This window comes from Heptranchias perlo, chromosome 15, assembly GCF_035084215.1.
Source record: "Heptranchias perlo isolate sHepPer1 chromosome 15, sHepPer1.hap1, whole genome shotgun sequence".
NCBI classification, from domain to species: domain Eukaryota; kingdom Metazoa; phylum Chordata; class Chondrichthyes; order Hexanchiformes; family Hexanchidae; genus Heptranchias; species Heptranchias perlo.
Genome location: NC_090339.1, coordinates 65983185 through 65990023, shown reverse-complemented (window position 1 = coordinate 65990023; position 6839 = coordinate 65983185).

The following is a 6839-nucleotide window of genomic DNA, read 5'->3' as shown; positions in this document are numbered from 1 at the left end:
CCTACCTTTCCCCCTCGTGACTGTACCCGAACCATCTCCTCCTTAAAGGCCACCCATTGTTCGATTACAGTTTTGCCTGCCAACCTTTGATTCCAATTTGCCTGGGCCAGATCCATTCTCAACCCTCTGAAATTGGCCCTCCAATTAAGTATTTTTACTCTAAATTGCTCCTTGTCCTTTTCCACACCTATTCTAAACCTTATGATCACTGTTCCCCCACAGACCCTTGCTCCACTTGACCCACCTCATTCCCCAGAACCAGATCCAGCAATGCCTCCTTCCTCGTTGGGCCAGAAACATACTGATCAAGAAAGTTCTCCTGAACACACTTCAGAAATTCCTCCCCCTCTTTGCCCTTTACACTATTACTGACCCAGTCTATATTAGGATAGTTGAAGTCCCCCATTATCACTACTCTATGGCTTTTGCACCTCTCTGTAATTTCCTTGCAAATTTGCTCCTCTATATCCTTCCCACTAGTTGGTGGCCTATAGAATACACCCAATAGTGTAATGGCACCTCAATTGTTTCTTAACTCTAACCAAATGGATTCTGTCCTTGACTCCCCCAGGACACCCTCTCTCTCCACTGCAGTATTCTCCTTAATCAATACTGCCACCTCCCTCCTTTCTTTCCTTCCCTATCTTTCCTGAACACCTTTTATCCAGGAATATTTAGTACCCAATCCTGCTCTTTTTTTGAGCCCGGCCTCCATTATCGTCACTACATCATATTCCCATGTGGCTATTTGCGCCTGCAGCTCACCAACCTTATTTACCACACTTTGTGTGTTTACACACATGCACTGTAAACCTATCTTAGACCTTCTCGTATTCTCAGTTAGTCTGATCCCACCCAATATTGTACTATTTCTTACTCTTGTGCTATCTGTCTCTCCCAATCCTTTGTGCACCTTGTTTCTCCTCTCTAATGCTACATCCTGGTGCCCATCCCCCTGCCAAATTAGTTTATACCCTCCCCCACTACCGAACCTCCCTGCGAGAACATTGGTCCCAGTTCTGTTGAGGTGCAACCCGTCCATCTTGAACAGGTCCCTCCTGCCCAAAACTGGTCCCAATGCCCCAAGAATCTGAAGCCCTCCCTCTTGCACCATGTCTCTAGCCATGCATTAACCTGCCTTATCTTCCTATTTCTATACTCACTAGTGTGTAGCACTGTGCAGCTTCATGTAAATGCAACTTCTTGAAAGCATGCACTTAAACGTCATGTGGTCAAAAGTGGTCTGTGGCCCGTGAAAAGAAAACACTTGGATTCTCCTGAACGACCGAGACCTGAGATCAGGTCACCTGCTGCACTGGCTGTGGAGTGGAGGAGGGAAATAATACTTAAAGACACAGAGTAAACAAATTGGTGTCAACTTCCTTCGAAAGCTATAATCATGAAGAATCTCGGGAGTAATTGTGACTTTTACCCCAGAATTACTGACTTGGCTTGGAATGCTTAACTCTCTGCCCTGTGATCCAGGCAGCCAGTTCCTTGAATTACACTGAGATGTGCCTATGAGCTATGGAGTTAGTCAAACTAGAATTATAGATTACTGGCCATTAGCTGTAGAAGTTCTTTAAATAAAGTTCTCCTTCACAAACCATTCTCTTCTGGGTTTTTCCAAGGGTCTTCACATAGAACAGTTTCTCTTTACATACAATCCCCACAGAACTAGTGTGAGAGAGAGAGCTCTTCCACTTCGAAATAGAAGGAATGAGACCGAGGATGTCTCATGGCTGGAACTTGCACTGAATTTCTCGTGGGGACCTGAACTTAACACTACTCGAGGTGTTCTTTTATAGGGTACAAGAATAGGCCGTGTGAATCCCTGCTGAAACATCTCTTGTCAGGACTTGTATCAAGGTTACCTTCATTCACAAAATGTTGGCAAGTACTTTGAAGGGTTGAGTAATGGACCATTTCCTTGGGAAGGGCTAAAGAATGAGATACTTGCAGTTTCTGACTTTCTTATTTTAATGTCAGAGCTGGAAGACTACTTGCAATAACAGTGGCAGGATGGTGTAATTACAGCGTGACGTATTTACAGCGTGACGTATTTACATAGGACATTTCCATTATAAAATGTGGACACTGGAATTTATAATGGGAAAGGTTGACAGGAAGTGTGTGCAGATGCATGATTTTTGATATATTACTAGTCAGTTTCATCACTGAAACTGTTGGATTGTTGTAAAATCCTAACTGGTTAACTATTGCCCTTTAGAGAAGGAAACCTGCTGCCCTCACCCAGCCTGGGCCGATAGGTGACTCCAGTCCCACAATAGCACGGAGAGTTTTCAGTTGGTCACTTTTTCTGATACCAGCTTTGTATCATTGGATTGTTCTTTAAAACTGAATTCAAATTCTCAAACTGCCAATGGTGGAATTAAACTTCCATTTGTTGGATTACTCGTCCAGTAACGTCCCGCCCGCTCCGACCGTCCCCCCCCCCGCCCGCCCGCTCCAATTTAAGTCAATCTATTTACTTTCAATCTGCACACACAATTTTTCGGTTCTGTTCTGATGATGAATTCTAGTGAAAGACCAGAGAAACGTGCATCGAAACAGAGCTTTCCATATCCTCGACCTCCAAAAGTGCTTCACAGCCAGAATCACTGTTGAAGCGCAGTCAGTGTTTTTATGGAGACAAACCCAGCAGCTAATTTGCAGAACAGTCACACAACAGCAAATGAGATGCACGACCAATTAATCCATTTTTGGTTGGGGAAGAAATATTGGTTGGAACATTGGGGAAATTCCTCTTCTTCAAATAGCGGCATGGGATCATTTTTATCCATCGAAACATTCAATCGGGGCCTCAGTTTAACATCTCACCTCAGCGCTCCCTCGGCACCGACCCTCCGACAGCGCGGCGCTCCCTCGGCGCCGACCCTCCGACAGCGCGGCGCTCCCTCGGCGCCGACCCTCCGACAGCGCGGCGCTCCCTCGGCGCCGACCCTCCGACAGCGCGGCGCTCCCTGGGCGCCGACCCTCCGACAGCGCGGCGCTCCCTGGGCACCGACCCTCCGACAGCGCGGCCGCTCCCTGGGCACCGACCCTCCGACAGCGCGGCCGCTCCCTGGGCACCGACCCTCCGACAGCGCGGCCGCTCCCTGGGCACCGACCCTCCGACAGCGCGGCGCTCCCTCGGCACCGACCCTCCGACGGCGCGGCGCTCCCTCGGCGCCGACCCTCCGACGGCGCGGCGCTCCCTCGGCGCCGACCCTCCGACAGCGCGGCGCTCCCTCGGCGCCGACCCTCCGACAGCGCGGCGCTCCCTCGGCGCCGACCCTCCGACAGCGCGGCGCTCCCTCGGCGCCGACCCTCCGACAGCGCGGCGCTCCCTCGGCGCCGACCCTCCGACAGCGCGGCGCTCCCTCGGCGCCGACCCTCCGACAGCGCGGCGCTCCCTGGGCGCCGACCCTCCGACAGCGCGGCGCTCCCTGGGCACCGACCCTCCGACAGCGCGGCCGCTCCCTGGGCACCGACCCTCCGACAGCGCGGCCGCTCCCTGGGCACCGACCCTCCGACAGCGCGGCCGCTCCCTGGGCACCGACCCTCCGACAGCGCGGCGCTCCCTCGGCACCGACCCTCCGACAGCGCGGCGCTCCCTCGGCACTGCATTGAAGTGTCAGCCTGAGTTTGACAGGTTTTAACCCTTTTGGACAATTCCAACAAGTAATACAGCTTTTGCACTTGCTCCATATGATGAGATAAATATCCTTGACTGGGGCCTGAATGCAGCCCTTCAGACTCCGAGGGGAGAGTTTGACCTTTGGAGCAAGCTGACAGACCCTGGAACACAGATTGTCCTTCTCTGTCCTGCTTATCCAGGTGTCCACTAAGGCCAATAGGAAAGGAGCAGAGTACAATCCCAAAAATCAACCTCTCCCAGATCTGCAGAATTCTCTGAGAAGCCAGCTTTGGACTAACCGAGTTTAATGAGGGGCTGCACTACAATTCCGAGGGTTACTATTTTGGGCCTTTGAAATGGTTTGAGCTTTTTGGAACTTGTCCGCCTGGAAACTGTTACACACTACAGGGGAATCCTTCCAGATTCAGTAACTTACTGCCTGAGAAATCTTACAGAAGAGCCGCCCCAGTGGCTTATCTTAAGATGATCAGGAACGTGGTTTTTACCAGTGAGCGTCGCCGGGCGCAGCCATATACGGGCCAGCCCCAAATGCTGTATTACTTGTCGAAGAGGGTCAAAGGCCATCAAACCTCGACAAAGATTATAATAGCTGGTAGTCCATTCATAAACTACAATCTTTTGAGGACCGTCTGCTCCCGTAGAAGGAGGTCCGGGGAGGGGGAATGGGAGGGTGCGAGGGGAGGGGGAGGGTGCGGGGGAGGGGGAGGGTGAGGGGGGCAGGGAGGGGGATGGGGATGGTGTGAGGGAGGGGGAAGGTGAGGGAGGGGGAAGGTGTGGGGGGGCTGTGAGAGGGATTGTGTGGGGGGCGGGGAGGGGGGAGGGAGGGGGAGGTGGAGGGAGGGTGGGGGTTGGGGAGGGAGGGTGCGGGGAGGTGGAGGGGGTCGGGGAGGGGGAGGGAGGGTGCGAGGGGAGGTGGAGGGAGGGGGACGGGGAGGGGGCTGTGATGCCCTCAGTTTAATGTTGAAATGTCCGAACGATGCCCGTTTTCTCTCCATGCAACCGGTCGATCTTCCGTAAACGATTCTTCCACAAACATTTGAAACTTGTCTTTATGAAGTTTGAAACATTCTGACGATTGATAATTTCGGTGATATTTAAACATCTGAAGGAGTAAGTTATTTTTGTAATAGTTTTCTGCACACCTTTAAATAATTCACAAATATAAAACATCAATTTTGCATGTTTGGTTTGAGTAACTCACTTCAAACTTTATTACCTTTCAATTCTGTTGGGTTTTTCTTGTTTTGAAACGGTATCAGGCAGTGAGGCAGCCCAGGGTCGGCCTGAAAGCTGCCTGCAGTGTGGGTTTTATGTCTCTGATTCTCTTTAATGAAGCTGAGTGTGAGAATGAACACAGAATAAAATCAGCAGGAACTTGGGCCACTGAACAGAAACAGCTTCTGTTCAGAATAAGCAGGAAGAACCATTATGTTAAAAGCTCTGAATATTTTAGCACGAGCTGCGTGCTCTCACAGACTCAACTCCTGTGTCTCGCACTGTTTTTTGAACCTACATTTAATCAGTAATTTGTTCTGTACAGAATTTTCGACTTTTAGATTTGTGCTTTGCAGCTGTTGTTTCTATTGGCTTCGAGTTGTCTGTGGGAAATTGGTGAAATCTAATTTGAAAAGTTGTATTTCAGCTTTAAATAGGGATTCGCCATAAAGATGCTTTTATAGAAACCAAACACAGTAGTTACAAAGAATTGTGACGAGCCCCCATTCTATTCCGCCTATGTGCTGCTGACGTTAGAAGTGTGGGCTTGAAGCAGCCAGTGAGCCTGGCCGTGTCTGAGCCATAAACAGACATCAGACGGGAGTGTCACCCTCCGAATATTCAGCTCCAACTGTACATCCATATTTAGCTCTGTCACTGAAGCTCTCCTCGCTCCACATGTTGTTTAAATAGAAATACTCAGAACAGAACTGGAGTTTGGTCAGAATCCGGTGCAGATGCATTAAATCAATGAACCAAAGGTTACATTTTAATTAATATTTGTGCCTATTGATTAAACCCGTCTCCCTCTCCTGCTTTGTCCTTGTCCAGCTTTGCACCTGCAGGTTTTGTGATGCAATCACTGAAATGATGGGAATGTGTCTCGAGCCTGAGCTCGCCTCCTTTGGTGGCCATTTCACTTCTGGCACAGGCTTTAAGCCCAGAATTGTCATTGGGGCTGTACAGTCGCTGGTTAACCCGAGGCCCACCGTCCCGTCGCGTCGCGTCTCGTCCCGTCCCGTCCCGTCCCGTCGGCTAGATGGATGTCGAAAATCCCACGCTGCGATTTGAAGAGCCAAGAGTTCTCCCAGTGCCCTGAGCCCGACCCCCTGAGCCCACCCCCCCCCCCCCCCCAGGCACATACCCTCACTCACTCTCTCTTTCTCTCACTCTCTCTTTCTCTCACTCTCTCTTTCTCTCACTCTCTCTTTCTCTCACTCTCTTTTTCTCTCATTCATTCACACACACTCTTCTCCCAGTGCCTTGGGCCGACCCTCAAACACCACCAAAAACCAATCCATCTGATTGTTGCTGTGTGCTTTCTACGTCAGTCTTAAACCCATTCATTCCCTGCAGTGGTTGCTGCATTTCCATGTGATCAGGCACTCTGTAAATGTAGAGATTAACTTGTCAGCTGGACTTAACACAGTCTAAACTTCATGATTTTCACATTAGGGATGTCTCATTTCTTTCAAATAATAGTTTGTAATTATTCATACAGATAGATTTGAGTGACAAATATATTTAACAGTTTTTATACCACAAAAAGTAAGTGCATCAAGATTTTGTATTTGTGTTTCATAGAATTGTTCTAATTAAAATACAGAACAAGTCACACGTCGATTGTAGTGTTTGAACTGACACTAGTTTTATTGCTACAGTTTCAGGGCTGTTCCTTCAGTGTGTCGAATGATTTATAGAACAGCAGCAAATGTGTCGAATGTAATAAACATACAGAACAGTTCAATTTATAAAGCAAAGTATATGCTCCCTCTTGAGATTAGGTAGTGGTGGTTTGAGATTTTGAAGGACATAAAATATGTAACTAGTACATTAGATGAGAGTCCTCGAGCTGATATTGAATCAAATACTTGACATAAGCAGTAAGTTAATGATAAATTAAAAACTATTGTCAAGCAAGATCTAATTTCCAAATCGTCTTGACAGTTTTTCATTTAAAGTA